This window comes from Thunnus albacares, chromosome 3 (genome assembly GCF_914725855.1).
Source record: "Thunnus albacares chromosome 3, fThuAlb1.1, whole genome shotgun sequence".
Lineage (NCBI taxonomy): Eukaryota > Metazoa > Chordata > Actinopteri > Scombriformes > Scombridae > Thunnus > Thunnus albacares.
Window position 1 is genome coordinate 1,856,099 of NC_058108.1, and position 13,612 is coordinate 1,869,710.

The following is a 13,612-nucleotide window of genomic DNA, read 5'->3' on the forward strand; positions in this document are numbered from 1 at the left end:
TTAACTGATTAACATCTGCAATATTGAGGTTTGATTTGATTTTACCTGTGCTTGTAGCGCTGGTTGTGAATTGGATTATTGTATGTGAGTGAATGCAGTCAGTAATAAAATCTGCAAGCACTCTTCAGGTTCTTTTCTTTTTTCTTTTTTTTTTTCTTACAGAAAACGAGTTGGACAAAAACTGCAAACACACAAATAATGTGAGGAATTGTTGAAATTGTGTCAATTATTCCTGGAGGGACCTGCTTTTTGTATAAAAGGGGTGCTTATTCAAGCTTTTGACATTTTAACGACTTAAATGAAGTTGCTCAGGTTCTCTAATAGCTTTTAAGATGCAGGATAGGTTTGCTTTGCACACAGTAGTAAAGCACGTTAATATGGACGGTGGAGAAGGGAGCATGAGACGGATGAGGGGAATTTGGGTGCGCTGACAAGGCAAAGTTAAGCTGAGTTTATCCTCCAAACTCCATCCCCCTCTGACCCCTCCCCCGCACTCCCATACAGCCTTTGGAACAGGGGCGTGTGTAACCTATTATGTACTGTACATGTTCCTTTAGAACAAGCTGATTTATGAAACCACTGTAGCTATTGCTAAGGCTCTGCTGATAGGATAAGAACTCTGTGCTTGTTGCATAAATTTTTGCCTCCCAACTCCTCAGCTGCGGTTGTCTTGAGACATCTTTATCCTCCCCACATGCTTAATAAAGTCAGAGGCTGTTTGACAATTAAGCTTACAGAGCACTTGAAATGTCACCAGACGTGAGTAAACTGAGAGAATGTGAGATCAGATTGTGATAGAGGTGGTTATTCATGACCGCATTAATATTTCAGCATCTGGACAGACGAGGATTAGTAACATTGCGCAGTGCTGGAGTTCCACTTAAAGGCGTCAGTACGCTTCAAACAAAGTGCTTGTCTGATCAGCAGACAGTGTCTCCCACTCGCACCCTTCCAATGTTGGATTTTAGTAGATGGAAGTTCGACAATTTCTGTAACTTTGCAAACAAGTACCGACGAGTACGCCCACTTCACCCAGCGAAGGTGAGAAAGCAGACGGGACTTGAACTCTCAACCCCTCTTCTTCAGTCTTCACGCAACTAATTACACCACTTTTTGTGTGTATACAGCTGAGTGTAACACCATGACTGATGTTGAAGAGATGGTCTGAAAGTGTGTGCCATTATCCCCTTTTGCACAATTCATCACGGTTCACCCCTCTCTACGACGGCAGGCTTTTTGCACCACCTTCGAGTGTAACATTTGGAAAAGGCATAAACACTTTAGCCTTCAGACACGTTTAGACAGCTTGTTTGTTTTAAGCATAGTGATGAAACAAGATATAATGTGTTAATTAGTGAGAATTAGAGGTGACGGAAGGCGTATTTTGTTACATTTAGACATAGCCAGGCTAGCTTCCTCCTGTTTCCAGGCTTTATGCTAAGCTAAGCTAACACGCTGCTGGCTGTAGCTTCATATTTAGCATGCAGACACGAGAGTGGTATTGATTACCAAACAAGCATATTTCCCAAAAATGTCAAACTGTTCCTTTAAGAATAAACAAGGAACATGATAGAAAAAGGCTTAAAAGAAAAGGAGATGATGTCACAGTTGGTGAGAAGACATGAACAATGTATTCATTACAGTAAACACTGTTTCTGCATGTAGTCATACTGTATTTGGTACATACTGTTTGCATTCACACATCCTCATTACCCAAAATAACCCGTTCTGTGTGCCGAGGAGATGAGTCAATAAAAAAAACAACCAAGTACGACAAGAAAACACAAGGGGCATAAAGGAAGAAAAACTGTCATGCTAAATAAGACTGTCATGAAAGCGCATCTGAATATTTGGGATGCAGATGTAAAAGATATTTTCCAAAACTGTTGGTTTTGGAGTCAGACGGGCGCTGCGTCACTGTTCTTATGCCCAAGGAATGAGAAGGAACTTCCAAGAAGGCACATTGCTGGGCTTAAGGTCGCCTTGGGCCTGCCTGTCACATTGTGGCTCCCATCTCTCTGGTGCCAACATAAAACAGCTCTTCATTCAACACTTAAAAAGATTCCACACACATACGTACATACATACACACAGACAATTTATTCATGTCCACATCAGCTTGCAAAGGTTACAGTGAGAAAAGCAATGCAGATGCTGACATTTCCCCCAGAGAGCATCAAGGGTAAAAAAAAAAAAAACACAGGCACACACACACATACACACAATCTCCCTTGTTTCTGAAAACCAACCATGGAAGGATCATGCTGTCCCCATGACTGATGATTTTGCCAACATAAAGACCGAAAAAAAGGAGCAACTGATGTTTTCCAAGTGGCTTGAATAACTTCCATTGACAGTTTCGATAGAAGCGGAAAACCTCTTTTCTGTAATGGAAGAAGGTTTTGGGGAAGATGGGTTTTCCCTTTTTGTAATAGTCTCAGAGCCAAGCTTGGCATGGAGGCCTTCTGGACTGGAGGACGTCTGCTCGGGCCAGACAATGGGACTTCAAGTCGGCCACAGCTAGTAGAGGAAAAGATCAGAGCGACCATGAGGCTCTGTCGGGCCCCTGATTAGATGAAAATGTTCTGAACTTCATTATGTTAACTACAAATGTTAAAGAGAAGTTCTAGGGATCTAGCAACCTACCTCCACTGTTGTTATTTTTACACCTCACTGAAATACAGTAAGTACAAGCTCACCACAGCTCACCATTAGCTAAATAAAAAAAACCTGTGCACGGAGGCTAAAATGGCTACCTTTTTCATCATGACTAGCGAAAAGGTCGGACAGATAAAACACTCGCTGCCGCACGTTTATTTGGTGAGTTTTGGCAGTAGAACAGCTTCTTTGGCAAATGATCTATCTGCCAAAACAAACACCCGCTTTTTCCTCACCCCTTATACACATGAACACACACATTCACTTGCTGACTCCACACAATGGCATGACTGTATCTGCAGCATTAAACAGACAGCTGCCAATCGCCCTGCGGAGCTCATTGTTACACAACACGGGGGCAAACAAACGCTGAGCCGAGTTCAGCCTCCAACAGATTTTGCAATGCAAAGAGAAAGTGTGGATGAGGTCTGCCAACATGCATCGTTGACCCCAAATAGCCAGAAAACAACTGGAAACCAACGTGCCTCTGTAGATGGTTGACAAGGGAGAGAGAGAGAGGAGAGAGGAGAGAGGAGAGGAGGAATGACTTTGTCCAAATATTGAAGTGGAACTGAAGCTCAGGCTCTTGACTATGAAGGCTGCATTTCTCTTCATACTACAGCAAATAGTTGCACACAATGCAAACATCAACAGTGTAAATATGAGGCGGCACTACATGCTTATGTATCCGCAAACATAGTCACTAAGACAAACAGTGGGAAATGAGGCCCAGCTGCCGATTGAACCCGACTTCAAGTGAAGGAAAGTTCAATACCTGTGAGCACTTTGACATTCCATATGCAAAGTAAACAGCGAGTAAAAGAAAGGTCGAAGGGTTAGAGAGTTAACGTGTCTCATTTGTGCGAGTATATACGTTTGTGTGTACACGGCGCCGACCCCTGAGTCTACAGATCTCGTTTCCATTTGTGCGTGAGAGACAAGAGACACGCCTCCTGCCGCCTATAGCTGAAGCCTGCGAGTCATGTTTGGTGTTTATTTGAACCTTTCAGTCCACCTACCACCTAGACCTTCTGCATTGCACAGCACAGCTCTGTTATTATATTTGTTTACACTGGCAACATGATGCTGCCAGATCTTTTCAAAGGGGACGACTGGAAATTGTTTCCTTCTGAGGTGATTTATTGATGCTGTAAATGGATCTCTCTCATCAAATAGTTGCAATAGTTTGCATGTAAAGCCTTTTCCTTTCCTGGTTCTCAGTAAGCTGCTTCTCGAACTAGTGATTTACTATAATTGAGTCGTAACATTAAAGTACCTCTCTGCTCAAAAATGTGTTTTTTCTTTTTGTTCCTACAGTTGGATGTTTGAGCTTCGCTGTGCAGAATGATGTACATGCAGAGTTTAACACTTGAAGGCTGTTTTCACATTCATCTGCTGAAAGGGGAAAGTTTCTCTGTGTTCACTGAAAATCCGATTTTTTAAGGGGCGGGCCTACGAGTAGGATTTGTGACATCACAGATAGGTCGGAGCCAACCCTGATCCAGTATTCAACTTACAGAGGAAACTTGTTCACATATACTGAGAATAGGCTGTAGGAAAACTTCTGAAATTAAAAATATTTGTATGTTCATAGATTCTGAGTTTTTTTAATAAGGAAAAAGGAGTGGATGTGATTTTAAGAATTTTTAATTGAATTTTTTTCCTAGCATGTCTGGAGGAGACCTTTCAAATTAACCACCAATCTTGTTTAAATGTTAGTATCACTTTTTTATTTCTATGTATGTGACAGAAATAGTAGTGAGGGAATATCTGATTATGCTAATCAAGCTCAAGTTATTTGGTCATTTATCAAAACATTATTGGCATAATGTTAATAATTAGATGTATGATTTTTGTGAAATAAGAATGAAAATCTTCTAAAGTCTAAATGGGTCTCATGTAAGCAAGCTACATTAGTTCGGTCAGTCAGCTATGCAACAGTAACACTTGGCAGTTACTGGGTGTAACTATTTAGTCATAACTAATTTCAAAATAACTAGTTTGTTTGGTGAAACCTGTTTTCATTCAATGATGCATAAATCTCAACACTCCCGTTATATCTGGGCCAAGTATGAACATAAGAAGAGCTGCTGCAACTGGCTCCACAAAGGCAGTGGACAGCAACAAAAGCATCACATTCATTTGGGTTAAGGTATTAGTAGGAAGGGGAAATTACTATTGCAGATAAGTGATGGCTGATTAAACTCCTCTCTATTTACTTTAGTCATACCAAAGCCAGAACTTACAGTCTGATTGGCTGAAAACAGGTCAGGAGGGTTCATTCTCATTTTTTAAGAGAGGTGCTGGTGGGATCCACACAGGGAAGGTCTGCTCCAGTTTTTCTTGCCCTCTCGCTTTTGTCTGCAGTGTTTGCTCTGGATTTGAGTGGTTCTTCTGGTGTTGGGAGCGCTTGTCAGCCCACACCCTACAGTAATGGCAACCTCTGTTACACAGATCTGGGACTGTGCCGCCACTAGTAAGAGGGGAGCATAAACTAGTCTCACGGGCGTGCCGCTTTCACCTGTTGAGTCATGCCACCATGTTGCACTCATCACCATCTCTTTTTTTTTTTTTTTTTTTGCTGCATATGCACATATTCAAAGGTCCCAAAAAACTTGTTGCACACCATAAATCTTGAGTGACAGGTGCGTCAGACACATATACACATAAAATAGAGGTGGCAGGATATGTTGACAATCACACCAACACATTAACTCCACCACTGAGCCATCTGTTAGCAACTAATTCACAACCGGTCACGTTCAAGGACATCTACAGGTTCAGCCTCTGAGTCTCAAGCAGATAAAAGAGAAGCCATGGCGCATGTTTTGTCGTTGGCCCCTCTCACCCGTTTCTATTCTCTGTCTTGTCATCACTCAGTGCAACTTTGTCAACCAGAGCTTCACTTTAGTGGCACATTTATCACTGTTAAGGTGGGTGTACGCAGCCATGAAAGAGCTGTTTTGTAAGCCGAGCGACACAGAGAGAGAGAAAATACTGGACTCAAAATGTCACCTTCTGTTCACCGCGTGCTGTAGATACATATTCATAAAGCCATTTTCAGTTCTTCTCCTTTTGAAAAGTTCCTTTGATTAAATATTTTGACAGGATTGCCTAATTCGGAGCAAGAGCGGTGAGGCCTGCACCGACTTGCAGTAATTTAAAACCCAACTATAAGCAGACATGGACTGAGGTGAAACTCTTGTTTCAAAACCCCCACGATATTTACACTCGATAATACTTCTCATCCTTGATTAAAGCCAGGACTCAAGCCTGTCTAGCCTCCAACACTCACATGTTTCTAGAAGCTAAAGTAGCTACTACACTTGGTAGTACATATTCTCTTACAACTAGAACCACACTCAACCTGAAGCAGAAACATGCTGTTCTATACATATATACATCGTCAGCTGGAATTGAAACGGCTTCATCAGACCTTGCAGAAAACCAGGTGACCGAGAGTGGAGACATTTGGGGGAAGAGTCATGTGACCCAGGGGCGTAGCCAGTAATGGGCCTGGGTGACACATTTTATAACAATAAATATAAAACATATATAAAAGGAAATAAATCAATATGAACTTGATTTGTTGTTGACTTGATGCGTGTGTTGAATTTGTTGAAAATAGGTTGTAGGTTGCTCTGGTTCCTGAACTGCCTGATGTAACATTAACGCTACAACAACGGCTAAACAAAGTTTTTAAAAGGAAGAAGAATCTCCACCGCTTCCATCGACCATCAGACTAATCAGCCCACAACCAGGTCAGCCCGGCCGCCTGCTACCTGGCGGTAAAGCACTTTCTCCCGCTCAGCCTGACGCGGGTTCACTCGTAGCCGCAGGAAGTAGAGGTGCTGAGGGAGCTGCAGCCTAGAGGCCCGTTAGTGTTGTCACAATAATTCATTTTTTTTTCTGTCAAGCGTGAGCCTGTCTGGCAAAAAATTGACCCTGTGCGTAACGACGAGAGTGGAGTGGGGAAAAGAACCGGACGTGATACGTGCACGGCTCACGGACCCGGTTGACACATGCCAGTTAGAATTGTCTCTACTAAATACTGTAGTTATCAACTTGACAGGACAGAGGAAACCGAATTTAACATGTAACTTCTGAAATAAATGTTTTAGACAGCTGTGATGAAGCTCAGCGGGGGTGACCAGATGAGAATGGTTGGGGGTGGGCGGGGTCACATGGCCACGATATAGGTGTGGCCTCCAGTACATTACGTTGGGTGTTAATGAATGTATTATTTATCTCAATGGGGAGACGCACTTATATAACATTTTTTGGGATTTTTAATAGTCAGCACCCCCCACTTCCAACTGAAATCATGTTGTCGTGGCTACGGGTTCACCCGCCGATTTATGTGCCATTTATGAACCACATTCACAGCTACATTTGTATGTATTTCCCTGAACAGTCGATAATGGGAAATCAAGGTGCTTCTCATCAAAGTGGCTCAGACAGTTAATAGAGTGTGAGGACGCAGTTTTCTGTAAAATGTGCAGATTAGATTTTTCGTGAGCTGACCGGTACTGAAGGCTGTAATGAGTGCACGAGGGATGTGTTACATGTTGTCTGGGTTTATGTTTAGTGACAATAAAATGCAATAAAACAGTTCATTAACAGTACCGTGTGCTGTAGAGCCAATGCACAGCCGGTCTTGCTGTATTTTAGGTTGGGTAGGTGGGGGGGGGTTTAGGTTGGCTTTCTGTCTATACTCTTGTGTACAGGTCTGATGCTCTGTTGGTGGAGCATGTTGGCAGTGTTCTCCTGTTATTGCCTTTGTGATGCAGAATGTTGCAAACTAAACCGGTCGCTTGTTTTTCAGTTTGTTCTTTTTTTTCTTCTTGTAACTTTTCACAAGTCCGCTTTTCTGGGAAAAGCTGGCCCACCCACTTTTGCATTGGCCCACCCAAAATACAATTTCTGCCTACGCCACTGCTGTGACTCAACACTGCTGGCATGGATTTGGCTCTGATAGAGGAGTTAAAAAAACTCTGTTATTATCAAATTGTCACTTGTGACACCCCGAGGTGCCCATACCGGAGGGCAACCCGGCTTTGATGAAACAATTTAGAACCCTTCACGTGTGAATTTGACCCCCAGCTCACCCTGATCCCCCCCATCGTCACTCCGTTCTGGGTTAGTAAGAGTGAGGCTGATTGGTTTTCAGCCTGAGGGAGTGACGGCGGCTGGATGGCGGGTGAGTAGCAGCCATGAGGGAAGCACACTGTCAGTCCTGTGATAGCCGTATGAGATTCCACATGCTCTGATGAGTAATTCCTCCCTCCCTTCTCCATCACCATGTGGTTCGTGGCCCTGAGTCATCGTCCACACTTTCCCTCACTCCCTCTCCCCTTGTCTGTCTGTCTGCTCGTCTGTCTCTCTCTCTCTCTCTCTCTCTCTCACTGTCTTTCCCTCGATGTGGAGAAGATTCTTCCTTCCTTCCTTCAGCGGCGGCCGTCCCACAGGGGAAACTCAACAGAATAGCCTCCCTCCGATGACTCATTCACCAACATCGAGAGCTCCACTCCACACCACCCGCTCTCCAGCCACGACAGCCCACCACACCACACCCAGGCCTGGATCCCAGTCCTCCACGGCCTGCCTGCCTCCATGTCTTTCTCTGTCTTTACTTGTTTCTGTGTCTTTCTTGCCTTTCTGTCTGTCATTTTCTCTTTCCCAGCGTGCTCGACTCCTTCAAGAGGTCTCATTATTTACCTGTCTTTACAGTCTCATCTGCCTGCCCTGTATTTCAGCCAGCCTGTACTGTGTATCTTCATACTCTTCGCTGCTTGCCAGCCTATTACCTGCCTCTCTGCCTCTCTCTCTCTGTCTTCCAGTCTGTTCCTTGGCACTCAAAACGCAAAGTAAAAACACCGAAGGACACAGAGCGCCGTCGACTCCCCTGTCTGCATGTTAAACTATGAGGACTCGGATAGAAATATAATGACAGCGTAATTCATAAGTCTGCCAAAAGGGAAACATTGGTATTGTTTAGTTTAGAGATGCTTTTCATTCTGCCTGCGCAGTTCCCTGATACAACAGTGAACATTTCCAACTTTGCACTAATCGCCATCAGCAAACATGGTGTGAAAGTTTTGACAAAACCTCAAAGGTTGCTGCTGTTGCTGTTCGATTTCAGCAGCTCCCATGAGACTTCATCCTGAAATGCATGTGTTCAGTAATTCAGTAAGCCCTGTGACTTTCATGGGTGGTTTAACTGAGGAGAGAATCTCTGAATGTGACACGTTACATATATACATTGAACAGTGTGCCCTGGCTCTGCAGTGCGACAGGTTGTTGATGTGAATCCCTACACGCTTCTCAGAGATCCTCTACATGCTGCAACAGGAGATTTGTTGACCATTGCAAGAGCAATAAGGATTTTTAGGGGCATTATGACTGGGTTAATAAAACACAGCTGCCCCTAAAAGTCCCTCACTTTTCTTGCTGCCTTTTCTCTCTCTCTCCCTCCCTCCCTAGCTTAATCGTTCTATGTCTCATTCCAAACGTTTGAGATCAAACTACAGCATTTGCTGGCTCCTCGAGTGCGATTCGGTGCATAACTTTGGTATCTGTTCAATCGTGGCTGAAGAAATGCAACAACCTGCAGTGACCACAACGTCTGAAGTTTGACCTTTTAAGGGGGGGAGGGGGAGGGGGAGGGGGAGGGGGGGGGGGGCGCTGGGTCATATATTTCACACAACGCAAGCATGCTTTCCAGTGTTTATGAATTGTATATTTATAATGGCAGAGTTTTATTGGGATTTGCAGTGACGTTTTTTAAAGGGAGTTGAATGAGTTCAGAGCAGAATTTCCGAGAAGGAGCGCTCCGTGTGTTCATTAGAAAGTTCAGCTTTCACAGAGAAGGTCAACACAATACCTTAGCACAGTTTTTGTATACGATGCTGGCATTAACATACCTGTGCACCGATAGTTGTGGTCAGTTGGAGAGCTAAGCGAACCCAGTGACCCAAAGCAGAAAGCAGAAACCTGGGAAATGTAGGCAAAATCTATTTAAAGTAAGTCTACAACCCTGCTAACAAATGGTGCGAGGAGAGAGAATATGAGACAGCCGTGCTTGGAAAAAAAAAAAAAAAAAAAAAAAAAAAAAAAAAGATGTAAGCAACACTGTGCAGCAAGTGGCGAGATGAGTCCGATCGGGCCTTTTAAACAATGTGAAATGCCACTGAGAGAGGCTTGGCAGGCGGTAGCAGCCAGCACTGTTTAATATCACAACTTTAATCAGCACACTTGGTGACTATCCCAGAGCTCCCCGTAGCCATGCTGCTTATTCAAACCAGGCTCATTCCACCAAGCCTCCCTTACTAGGCCCTCAGCTCTCATACTCGCGCTGGCTCCTACTCTCCTGCAGCATATATGGAGAGCTTTTGGCTGGAGTGGTTTTATCTGCTTTCTGTGATGTGTCATGGCACTTTAGTGGGCTACGTTGGAGGGAATCGATGATGACGGTTGAGAGCATCTCTAACAATCTGGGGAGCTACTCGAAAACATTTTCATGTAGTCTCTACATTTGATTTTAAATATGTTTAACGATAACCATCTGACAACAAGGCAGTTAAGAGGGTTTGAAATATTTTAAACAGTGTTAATTAGCATTAGGATATCACTTACAATCAAAAGGAATTTAATTAGAGCTTAAAAAAGAACTTCAGTCCACAGCAGGTTATTACTTACTAACCTATTACTTAATGCTTATTATTGGAAGGAGGAATAGCAGGCATGTAAAAACAAATGACCTGCCACCCATTTGTTATACACAGACTATGAATAACTTATGATCACGCAGTGGGCTTTTTAAGAGGTAAAACTGACGGAAAGATTAAATATAAATGTAATGCTTTCCCCACCTACTCTGACTGTCAGGGGAGCCCGTTTCATTTACAGGACTGCTTTAAGTGTGTTTTAATAATCACCGAGGTCTCACTGAGTTTTTAAAATAAAAATCCCATGCTTCAGCGAATGTCTTACCTATGTGTCACTTGCAGCATGGAGATGCCACCGTGGCCCTCCGCTCTATTAATTACATAAAGCATCTAGTGTCAGGATGCTAAATTCATTAGTGAGGTATGTACGGCATGCTAGGGTCAGGACAGATATAGAAACAGGCCTCCAAAACAACTTCTTCCCCCCACTTGACGCACTTGTTCAGTATAATAGAGGATTGCACGTCTTGTTTTTTTTGTCGTTTTTTTTTTTTTTTTTTTTTTTTTGGACAACTCTTATCTGTTTCTGTTCATTTCACTTCAGTTTATGTAAAGTTTGAGCTGTAAGCAGATAGCACAGAGACACGGTTCAAGTTTGGATTCAATTGTTCATCGAAATACCTGAAGATCAAGTTTTAAAGCTTCAAGTTTTGAATTCAATAAATCAGCTGTTTTCTTTGGATGTTTAACTTCTTTCTTCTTTTCTAATTTGGCCTATTTTAGTTCGAGCTTTTTTTTCTTTCTTTTTTTTTTTTTTTTTAAAGCCAGGGGGGGAAAAAATTGAGTTGTTTCAAAAACAATTTATCAAGAGCTGTAGAGCAGAATGGGGCCAGTTAGATGCAGAGAAATGACCCATGAAGGTTGTTCATCAATGTATGCAATGTACCAAAGAACCTGGTTTCCTGTGACACTTAATGGGCATGCTTCTCTCTCTCTCTCACGATTGGCTGCATGTGAAAAGTTCAAGTCTGACTAATCAAATGTGGAGGTTTTTTTAGCCAATTATTAAGCAATGGCATTCAGCGTTTGACCCTCAGCTTGATTTTACATTCATTCTCTTGTGTCGTTTCACAACCTGAAGTGAAGCCTTTAGGCTACATTAAATATTAAAGAAGAAACACTAGAATGATCCCATAGTATCACCTGCCATTTATAACGATATCTGCGATATTAAATATGATATTACGGTATCTAGTTAATAGTGTGGCGATAATTGTACTCTTCCATCTGTTCACTGGGCCTCTTTCTGACCTTTAGAAGATTAATATTGTGTATTTCCTATAAGTTGGTGGTCACATGAGCCAGAAACTGGGACTTTGTAGGCCAGTTGAATGAATTGAGGACTCACCTTGCCCGCAAAGACCCAGCCTCTGACACACACCATCATCATCATCATCATCATCATCATCACAATCATCAGCCCCATCGCCGGGGACTCAATGAAGAGGAAACTCCAAACACCTATAGATTCTAGAAATGTCGTCTGTGCTACTACAAAATGTTACTTCCAGACAAGGTAATGAAGGAATGCGATGGCTTTCATCTGTGACCACGCCGATACATACCCAATCATCTGCTGTCTGTCTGTCAGTGTCTGGAGAAGTAGGTGATGCTGCCCGACTGTTGTTACCTGCGTACCGGGCAGGTGTCAGCATCCAGTAGCCATATGGGGGGATTGGGGAGATCGCGTAAGACCGCGCCGACTGTCTGGTTGGTTGTATGGCTGCCTGGAGAGGAGATCGCGTCTGCAAGCGAAGTTTAACTTCACCCCGTCCATCCACCGCCAGCACCACTACCACCGCCGCCCCACTAATATCTGATCACTTGGTGTTGCACGCATCCCAAATTGAGCAAGATTATCCTTTTGGGGGTGGGGGGAACAAATTGTCTTTTTGGAATAAGTCGGACAGTCCCCCTGGCCTATCTTTTCCCCTCTGTCCAAGGAGAAAAAACATGCAGACGCAACAGTGTCGCGCCTTGTGCCAGTCTCCCCTCCTCCTTCCTTCCCTCCCCTCAAAAAAAAAAAAAAAAAAAAAAAAAAAAAAAAAAAGCTTCTTCGTTTCCCACCGAGAGATCCCCGGTGCGCACCCAGCACCCAGCCCCGTCACCCAGTATCCATTCTGGCAAGAGACAGCCGGAGAGAGACAGGAAGACGGAGAGAGAAGGAGCCCGCTGCTGCTATTGCCATGCTGCAGCCTCGATATTATGAGCAGGATATTCCCAAACAGCTGGAAGGAGCTGATAGCCTATATGGTGCTGCGCCCTCGTGTTGGGCCCTCCCCAAAATGGACCGGTGCTAAGTGGTAACCTGGTTATTTTCAGCGCGTCACTGGCTCGTCTCCAATTATAGGTTTCCGTCGGAGGGTGCAGCAATGTGGCCCCGTATTTCCAATTATTCTGAAAGGGGGGCTGACTTGAAAACGCGCTAGACTGAGTTAAAATGTCCGAGTATGTGTGTTTGTCTGTAACTGCACACATTCCTGCAGTGTGCTGCCTCGGCGCTGTGCTCTGCTGCGGCTGCGGCTCGTCTGCGGCTCTTTCAAGGTGTTCCCTCTTTTATCGATGCTGTTCAGGTTAGACACAGGGTGCGACTTGCCGGGGGGGTGGTGGTGGTGGTGGTGGGGATCACACACCCCCTCTAGTCTATACCTGCCACTGCTGTATTGTTTTTTTAATCAGAAATGTATCCCCCCTATAATGATTCATGCTGCTTCACACATACATAATATAAAACATCTCAAATAAAAAATAGCCTATTATAAAAAAAAAACAAACATGTAAAGCGCTGTAACGTGAGAACAGTCATTAGTGCAAACAATAATAAAATCAGAAATGGACTTTCACTGTCAGCGCTCGTGTGACAATAGAGATGACACCCCGTCTGGGCTACGTGATGACGCAGTACATGGACCAGGGGTTGCCTCCTGCCCTGCTGGGAGGTTTGCAGAGATGTGGGTAAAAGAGGGGCCACACGCCGCGGATGGACCCCCCCACACAGGAAAGCATTCAAAGAAGACAGAAGTCCATCATCAAAGCAGGCTGTTCTGTTAGTCTGACTAGTGTATAGTATAGCCTGTTTACTTTTATGATGACAGCACGTTGATTATTTTCTATTCAGTTCTGAAGTTTGCTGCGCACAGAGATGAATTAAACGGTGACTTGAAGAATGACATCAGGTGATTTAGCACATCTGGCCGAGTGGCGCTATCCACAGTACTGAAAGGAGC

The 13,612-nt window shown here is 43.7% G+C and overlaps 1 long non-coding RNA gene across 1 annotated transcript in view; it reads right to left on the reverse strand.

The window, feature by feature from the left end:
- Positions 1–12,406, reverse strand: part of LOC122978751 — a 29,152-nt gene extending 16,746 nt beyond the window's left edge. The window contains exon 1 of the long non-coding RNA XR_006402733.1: positions 11,951–12,406. This is a non-coding gene — a long non-coding RNA (uncharacterized LOC122978751). The remainder of the gene's footprint in view (positions 1–11,950) is intronic.
- Between the last annotated feature and the right edge of the window lie 1,206 nt (positions 12,407–13,612).